Here is a 14,798-nt window from a genome sequence, read left to right on the forward strand (position 1 = left end):
CTGGTCGGGCTGCAGCAGCTGACCAGCACCAATAGTCCCACACTCCCTAGTGAGATGAACCCAGTAGCCCAGTTGAAAATGCAGAAATCACCTGTCTTCTGTGTCGCTCGTGCTGGCAGTTGGAGACTGGAGCTGTTCCTTTTCGGCCATCTTGCTCTGCTCCCCTCCCCCAGAGTCAATGTTATATCGAACTACCAATGACACTTTTCACCAAAGTAGAAAAAATTACTTTAAGGCCAGATGTATTGGCTCACACCTGTAATCTCCACACTTTGGGAGGCTGAGGAGGGTGGATCACCTGAGATCATGAGTTCAAGGCCAGCCTGAACAGGGTGAAACCCCATCTCTACAAAAATACAAAAATTAACCAGGCATGATGATGAGTGCCTGTAATCCTAGGTACTTGGGAAGCTGAGGTGGAAGAATCACTTGAACCCAGGAGGTGGAGGTTGCAATGAGCTGAGATAGTGCCTTTGCACTCCAGCCTAGGCAACAGAGCGAGACTCCCTCTTAAAAAAAAAAAAAAAAAAAGTAAGACAGAAAATGAAAAAAACTATTTTAAAATTTATATGAAACCAAAAAAGATCCCAAGTAGCCAAGCAATTCTAAGCAAAAAGAGCAAAGCTGGAGGCATCACATCACCAAACTTCAAACTATATTACAGGGCTACAACAACCAAAACAGCATGATACTCATAGAAAAACAGATGCATAGACCAATTAAACAGACTAAAGAACCCAGAAATAAGAATACACACCTACAACCATCTGAACTTTGACAACGCTGATAAAAGCAATGGGGAAAGGACTCCCTGTTCAATAAGTGGTGCTGAGATAACTGGCTAGCAATATGCAGAAGATTGAAACTGGACCTCATCCTTATACAATATATAAAAATCAACTCTAGATCGATTAAAGACTTAAATGCAAATCCCAGAACTATAAAAACCCTGGAAGACAATGTAGGCAATATCATTCTGGACATAAGAACTGGCAAAGAGTTCATGATGAATCCACCAAAAGCAACTGCAACAAAAGCAAAAATTGACAAATGTGAAATAGTTAAACTAAAGAGCTTTTGCAGAGCAACAGAAAGTATCAACAGAGTAAACAGACAACCTAGAGAACAGGAGAAAATATTTGCAAACCATGTAACATACAAAGATCTAACATCCAGCATCTATAAGAAACTTTAACAAATTTCCAAGAAAAATGCAAACAACCCTATTAAAAAGTGTAGAAAGTGGGCAAAGAACATTAATAGACACTTTTCAAAAGAAGACATACCTGTGGCCAACATGCATATGAAATAAAGCTCAATATTCCTGATTACTAGAGAAATGCAAATCAAAACTACAATGAGATACAATCTCACAGCAGTCAGAATGGCTATTATTAAAATATCAAAAAAATAAAAAATACTGGCAAGCTAGTGGAGAAAAGACAACATTTCTCTTGTAAAATTAAAAGAGTTCATTAGCTTTTCTTTTCTATTTTATTTTATTTTTTTTCTTTTTGAGACAGAGTCTTTCTCTGTTGCCCAGGCTGGAGTGCAGTGGCACCATCTCTGCTCATTGCAACCTCCTCCTCCCAGGTTCAAGCAATTCTCCTGCCTCAGCCTACCAAATAGCTGAAACCACAGGCACACGACACTATGCCCGGCCAATTTTTGTATTCCTAGTAGAGACAGGGTTTCCCCATGCTGACCAGTGTGGTCTCAAATTCATGACCTCAGGTAATCTGCCAGCCTTAGCTTTTCAAAGTGCTAGGATTACAGGCGTGAGCTACCATGCCTGGCCAGCTTTTCTTTTAATATAAACATAAGAAATTAAAACCACATAAAATTGCAGCATTCTTTTCAAAATAAAACTGCAATCAATACTTGAATCTCTAAACTCTGAACTCCAAATGCTTTTTTTTTTGAGGTGGTAGATCATAATATTTTTATACTATTATTTACTGTTTATGTCTGTGTCTTTCAAAAATAATAAACTGCAGCACAATATGATGTGAAGCATTGCTATATTAGAGGAAGTATTCCTGGCCCAGAAATGCTTTTTTTATAAGCAAGATTCTTATGATTATATTTGAGAAAGTAGGAGAAATAGATTTCACCTAGTTTAGAACACTAATCTCTTTTCAATATTTCAAATTTAGGTGGCATTGTTATCAGTCTCCTAAAATTATTTGCTCCTTGCCTTTTAAAGCCTGAAGTAAGACTTCCTAAGGGTTACGTAAGTAGTTTCTTAAATAGCAGGACTTAATGGGACACCTACAGCTTGGTAACATGTAGGATGATAAAAGAGCAGTTTATACCAGCTTCTATCATTAGGGTCCATTTCCTTTTATTACATGTTAATTAACACTGCTCTTCAAAATCTTCCTTTACATTAAAGAAACTTTGGTGATCAAAGCATATAGAGCACAGCCCTGCAAGTAGATACTTTTAAAAAGAGGAGCTACTTTTAAAATCTACATTTTATGGAGATACAAGATATTCCAAAAGTTTAGTGTAATTTTAAGCTTTGATACATGTAGAAGTATAACTGCTACAAACACAAACCTTTACAAAAACTTGTTCGAATGCTTTTCTTTTTTTTCTTTCTTTCTTTCCTTCTTCCCTTCCCTTCCCCTTCCTTCCTTCCTTCCTTCCTTCCTTCCTTCCTTCCTTCCTTCCTTCCTTCCTTCCTTCCTTCCTTCCTTCCTGTCTTTCTTTCTTCCTTCCTTCCTTCCTTTCTTTCTCTTTCTTTCTTTCTTTCTTTCTTTCTTTCTTTCTTTCTTTCTTTCTTTCTTTCTTTCTTTCTTTCTTTCTTTCTTTCTTTCTTTCTTTTCTTTCTCTCTTTCTCTCTCTTCCTCTCTTCCTTTCTTTTTCTTTTTCTTTTTCTGTTTTTTAGACAGGGTCTGGAAGTTACCCAGGTTGGAGGGCAGTGGCATGATCATGGCCCACTGCAGCCTTGATCTCCTGGGCTCAAGTGATCCTCCCAACTCAGCCTCCAGAGTAGCTAGGACTACAGACACATGCAACCACATCCAGCTAATTATTTTTATTTATCATTATGTTTTTACAGACAGGGTCTCACTATGTTGCCTAGACTGGTCTTGAACTCCCATGCTCAAGCAATCCTCCCACCTCACCCATCCAAAGTACTGAGATTATAGGCGTGAATCACTGAGTCCAGTCCATTTCTTTTGCATTTAATTTTGCATTTTTTAAAGAGAAGGGGTCTCACTGTGTTGTCCAGTTTGGAGTACAGGAGCAATTCCTATAGGCACCATTATGGTGCACTGCAGCCTCCAATACTTGACCTCAAACAGTCCTCCAGCCCCAGCCCCACAAGCAGCTGAGACTATAGGTGTGCACCACCACACTCAGCTTCATTTTGCAAATTTTGAACATAAAGCTCTTAATTGTTTGCCTCAGTCAATGTCTGCTATCTTTGAAAGTGACTGAAACAAAAGAATTAAAAGTTTACTATTCAGGAGACAAGTGCCGGGTGCGCCTGTAGTCCCAGCCACTCATGTGGCTGATGCTAGAGGATGGCTTGAGGCCAGAAGTTCTAGGCTGCAGTGCACCATGATTGCACCTGTGAACAGCCACTGCACTCCAGCCTGGACAACACAGCAAGACCTCATCTCTTAAAAAAAAAAAAACAGAAAACTTTCAAAGGATGTTTTTTAAAAGGTTTATGGCATTTATACTCATGCTTCAGTGACTTCGAGGGCCCAAGCTGTATTACAGCTTAAAACCGCTTTACTTTTTTCCGATCGTCACTAAGCCACCATGTTGGTTGGCATTATGAAAATATCTATTAATACATTTATTTAACAAGGGAAAAATTATCAGAAAATTAGAAGCATCATTCTTAGTTCACAAGAAATGCAACATGGATCCCAATAGAAGTAGGATAAGTCATTTATGCAACCAACAAACATATGAAAAAATGCTCATCATCACTGGTCATTAGAGAAATGCAAATCCATGTCATGCCAGTTAGAATGGTGATCATTAAAAAGTCAGGAAACAACAATGCTGGAGAGGATGTGGAGAAATAGGAACACTTTTACACTGTTGGTGGGAGTGTAAACTAGTTCAATCACTGTGGAAGACAGTGTGGTGATTCCTCAAGGATCTAGAAACAGAAATACCATTTGACCCAGCAATCCCATAACTGGGTATATACCCAAAGGATTATAAATCATGCTACTATAAAGACACATGCACACGTGTGTTTACTGTGGCACTATTCACAATAGGAAAGACTTGGAACCAACCCAAATGTCCATCAATGATAGGCTGGATAAAGAAAATGTGGCACATATACACCATGGAATACTATGCAGCCATAAAAAAGGATAAGTTCATGTCCTTTGCTGGGACATGGATGAAGCTGGAAACTATCATTCTCAGAAAACTATCACAAGGACATAAAACCAAACACCTCATGTTCTCACTCATAAATGGGATTTGAACAATGAGAACACATGGACACAGAGAGGGAAACATCACACACTGGGGCTTGTTGGGGGGTGAGGGAATAGGGGAGGGATAGCATTAGGAGAAATACCTAATGTACGTGACGGGTTGATGGATACAGCAAACCACCATGGCACGTGTATACCTGTGTAAAAAAACTTCACGTTCTACACATGTACCCCAGAACTTAAAGTATAATAAAAAATAAATAAATAAATAAAAGAAGTAGATACCAATAACTGATACTGCCTCTGTTTATGCCCCCAAACATGCTAAAATGCTAAAGTAATGTTTGCAAAGAATATGAATGACAAATGTTATCCAGCAGCTTTTTGGTTTAAAATGATCGCCGATGACTAGCAACTCCAATGGTAACAGTAGGGAGGAAGAACGCTTCAATACCTAACTATGGTGCAGTCTGCTCCTAAGTGGCTTTGAGTCCCATGTTTTAGTAATACTGCATTGATTCTAAAGGCATATGCAGCAAAATGTGGGGAGGGAGAAAAATTGGAAAAAACATAAAAGTTACATGGTTAGTGTCTTTAATGTCTAAAAATTAAAACTATTGTTTAAAAAACCTTACATAGTTCACAGCTATCGGCCCACATAGTAAGCAAATATCTGTGTGTGAAAGGAACCTTCACTTTGGAGTCGTTTTTGTAACTCTGTTTACATTTAAAAGGACAGAAGAATGTTTTGTTGCATTGACAAGGTCCCATTCTTTTCTATGGAGTATAATCCTTGTTGTCCATAAATCTCTCGAATTCGAGATCCATCCTATTGATGAAAACACTAATTTTGCCGGGTTTTGAGCAGGAAAGGTGATATTTCTCCAATCTTTGTAGATAAAGGTGCCATGACGTGACGTTATAACCCCTCATATAACCTTCTCATAGGGGCTCTACACAAGTCTTTGTCTTCACAATCTAGAAATAGCCTCTAGGTTCTGTGCTCTTTCTTTGCTAAGAGGAGCGAATATAAAATTCAGGTTATTGTCATCTGCTAAGGAGCCAAGGTCAAAGTAGTATTTGGCATAAACACTGGCAGGAACATTAATATTAAACTGAAGAAACTCCAAAAAAATGCCTTTCCATTTCATTCATGTCCTCAACTGTAATGTCCTTGAAGATCTGGCAGTAGTACATATTCCATACAGCCTGATCGTCCCAAATCTTGGAGGCAAGAAGAATGGCTCCCAGACCAATCCTTTTCCAGTTAGTGGGACAAATGTCGGTTTCAGCATAAGTTAAAATTTTTTCTAAGTAAACCAAAGTTACTATTGCACATTCAGCTGTTAGCTGTGCGGCACTAAAAGGCGTATGAACAGATCTGTAAATAAATTTGTGCTCAGGATCATGCTTAAACTATTCTTCTGGAATCTTTTCTTGTGTAAGTGGATGTGATCTCTCATCAAAAATATCTAGGGATCTATTTGCATCTCTGTTCTTTATGTGGTGATATATTGCTAGGGTCACACATTTTACTGTGGTTCTAAGATTAGACTGGTTGATTGTGCTGTCATGTAGAAATATTGTTGAGCGTGAGCTATACTTTTTAGTAAGCTACCCTGGAGATACACAGTTTAAATAATTTGCTCTTCCTCTTTTCTCTCACATCTGTTTGAGATTTGCGCCGGAAAATTGTGCTTGCCCTGGGATGGTCAGAATGGTTTGACTCCAAAGCTAAATCTTCTGGCATCTCGCGGTCGCTGAGGTGCTGCAGGTGGTGGCCCTCACCTTCTCCGAAATCAAACTCGGCAGGCTCCACAGCAGCAGGCGCTACCGCCACCGCGTCCCCGGACGCTGCCTCGCAGATGTCGGACGCGCGGACCCTGCGCGCTGACCCAGCTTGGAGCTGGCATTGAGGGACACGCAACAAGTCAGTGTGTTCCCCGTGGGGCGCCTCCGCTCCTCTCCGCCGCTCTTGGCGCCTTCGCTCGTCTCCTACTCCGCCTCGCTCAGCAGCAGCCCCCTCCCCCAACAATGGCGCGGCGACACCGCGCAAGCAGAGGCCACCTCACCCAGGGTTCACCCGTCCGCCCTGCAGCCGCGCCCCGGGCAAGGCTGGGGCCTGGGCCACACCCCCACCGCCGCGCAGCTGCCGCCTCCCCTGAGCCAACTTGTCTGCCAAGAGAACACTCATATACTGTTGGTGGGAGTTCAGTCATGGTGGAAAGCAGTGTGGTGATTCCTCAAAGAGGTAAAAACAGAACTACTATTAAACTCAGTAATCCCATTACTGGGTATATACTCAAAGTAATAAAAATACTTCTACTGTAAAGACACATGTATGTGTATATTCACCCCAGCACTATTCACAATACCAAAGACATGGAATCAACCTAAATGCCCATCAATCACAGACTGCATAAAGAAAATGTACATGTAGACCATGGAATAATATGCAGCTATAAACAAGAATGAGATCATGTCCTTTGCAGGAACATGGATGGTGCTGGAGGCCATTTTCCTTAGCAAACTAATGCATGAACAGCGAACAAAATACCGCATGCCCTCACTTATAAGTGGGAGCTCAATGATTGGAACACGTGGACACAGAGAGGGGAACAACAGACACTGGGGCCTACTTGAGGGTGGAGGGTGGGAGAAGAGAGAAGATCAGGAAAAATAATTATTGGGTACTAAGCTTAGTACCTATGTGATGGACTAATCTTTACAAAAAAAAAAATAACACAAGTTTACCTGTATAACAAACTTGCACATGTACCCCGACCTAAAATATATATATATTTTTAATGAATTCCATGAGAAGTAAAGGAGGAGGCCTAGCCTGGCAACTCTTTGGAGTTATGATATCTGGGGATTTTAACTAATCATGGTTCAAAGTAAGACAACAGAATATTGTTGCTATGTTGCTAATAAAAAGAAATTGGAATGTCAAAGAGACCATTTTAGATTTGATGTTAGGATGCAAGGCAAGTTGCAAAATCAGAGAATGGGAAATAGTGTAGGTGAGGGTGTGTGTGGATGCATGCATCTTAAGACCGAGGTAGGATGGTGTAGGTTGGTGTGTTAGTCCGTTTTCATGCTGCTGATAAAGACATACCTGAGACTAGGCAATTTACAAAAGAAAGAGGTTTAATTGGACTTACAGTTCCATGTGGCTGGGGAAACCTCACAATCATGGCAGAAGGCAAGGAGGATCAAGTCAGATCCTAATACAAGGAGGATCAAGTCAGATCCTAATACAAGGAGGATCCTAATACAAGGAGGATCAAGTCAGATCCTAGTACAGATAGGTACTAAGCTTGGACGGCAGTAGGCAGAGAGAATGAGGAAGACGCAAAAGCGGAAACCCCTGATAAAATCATCAGATTTGTGAGACTTATCCACTACCATGGGAATAGTATGGGGGAAACCACCCCCATGATTCAATTGTCTCCTACCGGGTCCCTCCCATTACACATGGGAATTATGGGAGTACAATTCAAGATGAGATTTGTGTGGGGACACAGAGCCAAACCGTATTATTCCACCCCAGCCCTTGCCAAATCTCATGTCCTCATATTTCAAAACCAATTATGCCTTCCCAACAGTCCCCCAAACTCTTAACTCATTTCAGCATTAACTCAAAATTCCACAGTTCAAAGTCTCATCTGAGATAAGGCAAGCTCCTTCCACTTATGAGCCTGTAAAATCTGCAGAGGTAAACTAACATTTGTACAACTATTTTTCCTCTGTGGGTATTTTCTGCTTTCTGGTTTGCATTAGGCTGAAAACACAGACATGGCTCCAGTCAGAAGGCTGCTGCTGAGAGTTAGAGAAACCAACAGAGCTTTTGATAGTGCCTTGGTGCTGGAGAAACAAAACAGGAGAATATGACAGAGCCCAGTTACATGGGAAATGTAGAGAACTGAGCCTATGAATAGCTGGTTTTCGCCTTAAGATGTTTGCCAAATTCTGGAGCTCAGAAGGCTAAAAAGCTAAATAGAAAGCTTTCAGAAAGTAAAGTGAAGATTTTGCCATTAAACTATGTGAAGTCAAGGATTAAAATTCTGGACCCATCAAGGGTAAACATGCCAAATTCTCCATTGGAAACCCTGGAGAGCTAACACCCCAGAAACCAGAGGTATTCTGGTTTACCATGAAAGAGAAAGAATAAAAATAGCCAATAGAAACAAAACAGACCCATAGATGTTTCAGATATTACTATTATCAGACAAGGACTTTTAAATAATTATGACTAATATGTTCACGAAAATAGAAAAGAAAAAGAGAAAAGATAGATGAAATGAGGAGAATTCCAGAGAGCTAAAATATATTTGAAAGAACCAGATGGGAATTCTAGAAGGAAAAGAGTATAAAAATTGAAATAAAGATCTCAACAGACAGATTTAAAAGCAGCTTAGACCAATGAAATGGTCTAAAAGAAATGATTAGTAAACCAAAAGACATAAATATACTTCTCTCAATAGCTAACAAAATAAGTAGACAAAAACCCGGTAGTTGAGATGAGAAGGTTTCATAGGTGATAGTCTGAGCAGATGACCGTTGGAAGTGTAATAAGGTATAGTATATGTGGGGTTGCTGGAGATGGGAAGTTGGGTAGGAGAAGTGGCAAAGAGATAGGCAGGTCTTCAGTATTAGAGAGAGCACAGCATAGTGGATGTCTTATGTAAGTTCAAATCCCAGCCTTATCACTTCAAGGTTATGAGACCTTGGGCATGTTTCTTAAGCTTGGTTTCTTCATTTGTAAAATGAGGCTTAGAGTATTACCTATCTTAGAGGGTTGTTGTGAAAATCAAATTTAAATGAGACAATGTTTGTAAAGTGTGTAGATAGTGACAAGGCACATAGTAGTTACTTGACAAATGGTAGCTGCTAACATTAGATGGCCTGGTATACTATGTAAGTTAGTAGTGTAAGGATTTAGATATTAAGAGCCAGGCAAAACTGTTTTCTGCCTATCTAACCTTCTATTTTAGGGGATGTAGGGAAAACTGGAACATAGAGGGAAACCTCATCCTTTTTTTCTATAAATCTGGCTTCCCATCTTTGTGGGCACAGAGTGTAAGAGGCAGTTTATGGCCCAGTATCATTTTTTGCTGGTTTTCAAAGGAACCAGGATAGAGGATAGGGCCATGTGCCAGACCTTCTTTTCTAGGAACCCTTCTCTGCAAGCTGCAGGCTTTCTGGTTGACTCACTTGGTTTCTATGGGGATACGGGTCTTGCTAAGGAGAAAGCTAGAGCACCCTGTGGCTAGAATCAGCTCCTGTTTCTGATTCTACAGTACTAGGTGGGGGACTCCACTAAATGCTGTGGTGTGAGGTTGGGTTACAGTAGTTTGTTTCTGCTCTAACTCAGTGGATTACACTTTTTCTAAAGAGAGGTTCTGAGGTTTCATATTTTTTGTAGGATTTTTTGACAAAGGCAAAGATAGCAGATGTGAAGTAGGGGCCTGTTTTCTCAGGCCAGGTTAAACATCCTCTCAGCTTCAGGACATGACACCAAACTTGATTTTGTCAATCACTTTTGACAAACAGCCTGGTTTCTACAAGGACAGACTTTCTGAGAAGAGTGTGAATATGTTCACAGGTATTCTGTGATTATGTTTATCATTTACAATTAGCTTAAAGGGCTTACTAAATACCTAGAATTGTTGGGAGTAAACTTGCAAAATCAAAATACTACTATGCCTTTATGATCCAAACAAACAAAAATAATAATTCCGTTAGTAGTTGCAAAGTGTAATAACATTGATTGAGCATATATTGTGCTTCTAAGGATATGAAAACACATGGATGATAAATAAAAATTACACTCACATTCTTGGGAAGACTTTGTATTGCTGTGACTAATGCACAAACATTAATTCCATGAATAGTTAAAAATCACATCTATTCTCTCAAAAATAATTTCCTTTTTAGACTTTTAGGACAGTGGTGGATAGGAGGCAAGATGCAGGTTTCACTTGGATGGACAGAAGAACATGTAGACTTTTGCTCCAAGAACTACTGCAGGAACATACCAGGAAAACCAAAGAATTCACAGACCCTTTAAAAGGGGTGTGCTGTGGCAAACTCCGAGAAGGAGCTGAAAAACTGAGTGCCCAAAGTGTGAGAGGGGGAAAGTCTGCCTCTGAACACACATCCTCAGTGGGGAGCCTGAAAATCCAGATCACAGGAGAAGGATTTAACCTTACCTAGAACTGAAACAAATTTAGAGAGCCAAGTGAAATATAAAAGTAGAAGAAGCAGTGGGAAGGACCCTGTAGGCACTCCCGGCCCGCAAGGAAGCCCAGAGAACCCATTTCTGACGTTATCTCACAGGGGTCTTTGGGGAGGGATGCCAGTGGAATTGGGGAAAGATCACAGGGAGAAGGAAACTTCCAGCTGAACTTTGCAATAATTTCGACCATGTGCAAATTTTCCAGGGCAGAATCTGGGGGTGGGGGTGAACAAGAAGCACAGATAAGAGCACAGAAGCCACAGTGGGGAGGGGCAAAGCTGAAAGCCCTGTTTGCTTTCTCAGCAAGAAAATCCGTTTGCTTTCTCAGAAAGGATGCTTGTAGCCTGGGGCAAGTTCCAAGCCCTGCTCACCAGCTGCCTTGATATAAACTTGTGCCATTGGGGGAGCATGGCAGGAGTGAGATTGGCCTTTCTGCCTGAGTAGGAGCTGGGTGAGGCCTGTCACTGCTGGCTTTCCCCCATTTCCCTGGTGACCTGTATAACACAACAGAGGCAGCCATAATCCCCTGGGAACATAACTTCATCTGCCTGGGAAACACACCCCCATCCCCCACAGCGGCCACAACAAGCCCCACCAAAGAAGAGCCTAAGGTTAGATATGCCTAACCCTTTCCCCACCTGATGGTCTTTCTTTACCCACCCTGGTAGCCAAAGACAAGAAACATAATCTCTTGGGAGCTGTATGGCCCCATGCACCACCTGAGAAACCCAAGTACTTATCCAGGCAACCCTAGGGTAAGCTTGTATGCTCTCTATACTACCACAGCTGATGCTCTCTTTTGAAAGTGCCACTTCCTAGCTTAGGGGCAACCAACTTAACCACTACAGCAACTCATAACAGAACAATCCTGCCCCATGAGAGGAGAAGTCAACAGCTAATCCCACCACCTGTAACATCCTGGCTAGCCAGAGGTCCTGAGGCTATCCACATGACAATTTTACAGCCAGCACAACCAGCAGTAGACAAAAACAGCACACTAAACAAAACTACAATCAAGGTCCCACACAGTCCACTTCACTCCCCTGTTACCTCCACTGGAGTAGGTGCTGGTCTCCATAGCTGACAGACCTGAAGATGGATCACATCACAGAACTCTTTGCAGACACTCCTCAGTACCAGCCCAGTGCCTGATAGCTCCATTGATGGATAAACTCAGAAGAGAAATAACAATCACTGCAGTCTGGCTCTCAGGAAGCCCCATCCCTAGGGAAAGGGAGAGAGCATTACATCAAGGGAGCACTTTGTGGGACAAAAACAATATGAAAGTAGCCCTTGAGCCCCAAATCTTTCCTCTGATATAGTCTACTTAGATGAGAAGGAACCAGAAAAACAATTCTGGTAATATGTCAAAACAATGTTCTTTAACATCCCCAAAAAGATCATACTAGCTCACCATCAATGGATCCAAACCAATAATGAAACTTTGAATTGCCAGATGAATAATTCAGAAGGTTAATTATTAAGCTACTCAAGGAGGCACAAGAGAAAGGTGAATACCAACTTAAAAATTTTTTAATGTTAGAGGATATGAATAAAGAAATCTCCAGAGAAATAGACAGCATAAATAAAAAACAATCACAACTTCTAGAAATGAAGGACACACTTAGAGAAATGCAAAATAAAACTGAAAGTCTCAATAATAGAATTAAACAAACAGAAGTAAAAACTTTAGAGCTGGAAGACAAGGTTTTGAATTAACCAAATTTGTCAAAGATAAAGAAAAAAGAATTTTAAAAAGTGAACAAATCTTCCAAGAATTTTGAGATTATGTTAAATGACCAAACCTCAGAATAACTGGTGTTCCTGAGGAAGAAGAGAAATCTAAAAGTTTGAAAAACATATTTGAGGGAATAATTGAGGAAAACTTTCCTGGTCTTGCTAGAGATCTAGACATCCAAATACAAGAAGCTCAAAAACACCAAGAAAATTTATTGCAAAGAGATTATTGCCTAGGCACATATTTATCAGATTATCTAAAGTCAAGATGAAGGAAAGAATCTTAAAAGCTGTGAGGCAAAAGTATCAGGTAACCTATAAAACAAAACTAATCAGATTAACAGCTGATTTCTCAGCAGAAATCTTACAGGCTAGAAGGGATTGGGGTCCTATCTTTAGCTTTAAACAAAACAATTGTCAGCCAAGAATTTTGTATTCAGTGAAACTAAGCTTCAAAAATGAAGGAAAGACACAGTCTTTTTCAGACAAACAAATTCTGACAGAATCTGCCACTACCAAGCCAGCACTACAAGAACTGCTAAAAGGACCTCTAAATCTTGAAACAAAATCTGAAAATACATGAAAATAGAACCTTCTTAGTCAAAATACACAAAAATAAAACCTTCTTAAAGCATAAATCTCACAGGACTGATAAAACAATAACACAATAAAAAAATTGAAAGGTATTCACGCAACGACTAGCATGATGAATAGAATTGTGCCTCACATCTCAATACTAATGCTAAATGTAAATGGCCTAAATGCTCCACTTAAAAGATACAGAATAGCATAATGGATAAGAATTCACCAACCAAGTATCTGCTGTCTTCAAGAGACTTACTTAACATATAAGGATTCATATAAACATAAGGTAAAGGGATGGAAAAAGGTAGTCCATGCAAATGGACACCAAAAGCAGTAGCCATTCTTATATCAGACAAAACAAACTTTAAGGAACAGCAGTTAAAAAAGACAAAGAAGGATATCATATAATGATAAAAGGTCTATCACAATCTAAATATATATGCAGCTAACACTGGAGTTACCAAATTCATTAAACATTTACTACAAGACCTAAGAAGTGAGATAGATGGCAACACAATAATAATGGGGGACTTCAATACTCCACTGACCGTAGTAGACAGGTAATCAACACAGAAAGTCTACAAAGAAACAATGAACTTAAACTGAATCCTGGCCTACTTTTGAGAGCTGTGGTTTCAATGTTACAAATTTCCTATCCTTTGTATTTCTATTTGAGTCTGTTTAGTTTGTGTGTCACTCAGAGGCCACTCTGAATGTCTGGATGGCATTCCATACTTTGGTTCAGTTCTCATACCTTTTGGATCTTGATTCTGATCAGTTTCATTTTGGGATCTGTCAGGTGTCTGCCCAGTACTTCCTATGCAGGTTTAAAGAATCTCCCTTTCTTTTCCTAGATTCTCCTCTTACTCTCTAGTTGTAAAAGTGAGGGGCATTGCCTACCACCACTGAACAGGGGTGAGAGTCCAAACTCTTCACTATGTTTCCTCTGACAATGAATTATTACAGATGGGGGGCACCACCCTGGGTCATCTACTGCTTCCAGTTGTGGGGAAGGAGATGGACATTCTGTTCCTTCTCTATTGACAATGTTGGCATGGGAGAAAAGCACTTACCTGATTCTGCCTGCTGCTACTGGGTGTGGTACAGGAGTTAGAACTCCCTGCTTGTGTGTGCGGGCACCCTCCTAGCAGAGGCAGAAAGAGCTCACCTGGGCCTGCCTGCTGACTAAGTGAAGAGTGAGAAATAGTACTTTGTATCTGATCTCTGCTGGCACCGCAAAAAAGAGGATTGTCCACTCTGTTATGCTGTTGTATGGCTGGCATTGTTAAAAAAAAAAAAAAAAGGTTTCTATCCTGCTTTGCTGTTCCCTTCCCTTTCCTTTGGCTAGAGAGAACAATCTTTTCTTTAGTCTTAAAAAATCTATTCTAACAAAAAATAGACCACAACATCTATCTTACGACAGCAGCAACAACAACAAAATCTATTACTGTTGGCAGTTCTTGGTTGCAGTGCCCAGCCTAGGATATATAGAAGATAAAAAAAAAAAAAAAAAGAAAAGAGAAAGAAAAATTCAAGGAATTCACTGTATTGTCATTCATCAAGATTGAAATATCTAGTCAGTCTGCCTTCCTCTTTTCAACTTTTTGAGTTCTTTTATAATTGTCTATTGTGTTACTTCCAGGATTTTTAAGTGTAGTAATAGGGAAAGATCAGAGAAATGTGAGTTTATGTTATTTTGATGAGAACCAAAAGCATAAAATTATTTCATTTAAAATCTTCTCAAATGTTACTTCAATACAGGCTATATGGTATAGTGGTTAAAAGCATGGATTCTAGAACTAAACCGCCTGGTT

The 14,798-nt window shown here is 40.1% G+C and overlaps 1 pseudogene; it reads right to left on the reverse strand.

Annotated features, from left to right (window-relative positions):
• Positions 1–5,340: 5,340 nt before the first annotated feature.
• On the reverse strand, positions 5,341–6,359 carry LOC105529201 (annotated as a pseudogene).
• Positions 6,360–14,798: the final 8,439 nt, after the last annotated feature.

Source organism: Mandrillus leucophaeus, unplaced genomic scaffold (genome assembly GCF_000951045.1).
Source record: "Mandrillus leucophaeus isolate KB7577 unplaced genomic scaffold, Mleu.le_1.0 Scaffold753, whole genome shotgun sequence".
Classification (NCBI taxonomy): Eukaryota; Metazoa; Chordata; class Mammalia; order Primates; family Cercopithecidae; genus Mandrillus; species Mandrillus leucophaeus.